Genomic DNA, 1,856 nt, shown 5'->3' with positions numbered 1-1,856 from the left:
TCTCTCTCTCTCTCGCTCTCTCTCTTTCTCTCTCTCTTTCTCTCTCTCTCTCTTTCTCTCTCTCTGTCTCTCTCTCTCTCTTTCTGTGAGTTTGTGCGCCCCCGCGTAAGTGTATTGTGTGAGTGTGTATGTGCATCTGTGAATGTGTCTGTATATGTGGCGTGCGCGTACATGAGCGCTTATATGTGTATAATTATATGTGTACATATTATGCATATTATGTATGTGCGCATAACAAGAGTTTCATTTGTCTGTTCATGTGTTTGACTGCCTGCCCCCGTGTGCTGGCCTACGTGTCTATGTCCACGTATAGTGTGTTTGATGTGTGCCCAACATCCGTGTGTCTGTCTGCCGCAGGTGTTGTTCTGTTCTATTGGCTGCTTGCACATAAGTCTCCGATGTCTACAGATATTGACACAAGAAGGTATGACGTCAATGTACCGAGGCTCGATAAGGAGAGCGTGTCACACATGCGGTTAAGTGGCTTAATTGCAAGTCTTTGTCCGTGTTCTATTGGTCTGGCTTCTTGAGCAAAACTTACTTTTGCTCCTTATTTCCTATCATAAACCTAGCGTCCTTATCTATCTTTCCTGCATTTTTTTTATTAGTCTGTTACTCTGTAGTAACACTTACAGTCTTTAGTTTTTTAAGGCCCGCTTATCATGTTGCAAATGTCGTAAAACTCTCACTGAAACTTGGTTAAAATAACTAACTGACCGCATGCGTGTGGTATATCATTGGTATGGTTTCTTGGGCATACATTGATGGATCAGTTAAAGAAACCTGTTTGCCATATTTTTCAAAAATCTATTTTTTGTTTGCTTTCCTCTGACTGCAGATCTTTCTACGTCACACTTTTTTTCGATATGAAGATCGAACTATAACTATTTACAGTGTATCTAACTGGCCTCATAAATGGCGTGTCGTTGGTATGGTTTCTTTAGCATACATTTCAACCTCCCATAGGAGTCTGCTCTTCCTGTTTCTACTTTATCTCTTTTTCTTTCTACGTTGGTCTCTCTGTCTCCGGATGCTTGTCATTCTGTCTTGCAAGTCTTTGTTTGCTGTGTCTTTCTCACAATGATTTAAAAAATGTCTGGTGTGATTTAAAAGTTTCTTAGAGAGTTCAGGTCAGAGATCACTAAGTTGTGTAAAATGATTATTTGCTCTTTCGTACCTAAGTAAAGAACCGTTTCACATTATTGTTTCTAATGCAAATACTCCCCTTCCCTCCCCCTGTAACTTGAAAAAAGAACGCCGTTGAAAAAAAAAACAGGATAAAAAAGTGTACTCTTTTATATTTTTGGTACTCACTCTGCATACCGTTCTTAATTAATTTCATTTGGGAACGTATAGAATTTTTACCTGTACGGTCTAGAAGCCTTGGTTGTATTGATCAGCGCAAAATGTGCAAGCTAAGGTTATTCTTAGTTCCAAGAATAGACATGGTGCAAAGTGCAAACACTTTCAGGTGGTTGGTCGGAGGCCGCCGCTGGTAGGTCCTACTTACTCCTCCCTCTCTCCCCCACCTTGTTGTTTCTGTGTATCGAACTCGGGTTTTTTTTCTAGCCCCAACTGATCAGTATTATTCCTGTAATTTTATTTTGTGCTTCTTTTTCCTCAAACAAGCCTTTTCAGGGTGCTGAGCTATGGTTGGACAGCATTACTTTAGGTCGAGTCCTGTCTCTTTTCTTTCCCTCTTTTGTTTCTGTAAAGCGGTCCTTTTCTTCTTTTTTCGAAACTACCATTATTGAGTCAATATATATGCGGGTTTTTTTTCTGAAATAAACCCTTGCAGAGCGGGTAGTTGAAGGGCACCATTGATAGGTTCTATTTAATTTTCTTCCTCTCTCTTC

This window comes from Aplysia californica, unplaced genomic scaffold (genome assembly GCF_000002075.1).
Source record: "Aplysia californica isolate F4 #8 unplaced genomic scaffold, AplCal3.0 scaffold00017, whole genome shotgun sequence".
NCBI classification, from domain to species: domain Eukaryota; kingdom Metazoa; phylum Mollusca; class Gastropoda; order Aplysiida; family Aplysiidae; genus Aplysia; species Aplysia californica.
The sequence above is the reverse complement of the archived record's forward strand: the minus strand, read 5'-3'. Positions refer to the sequence as shown.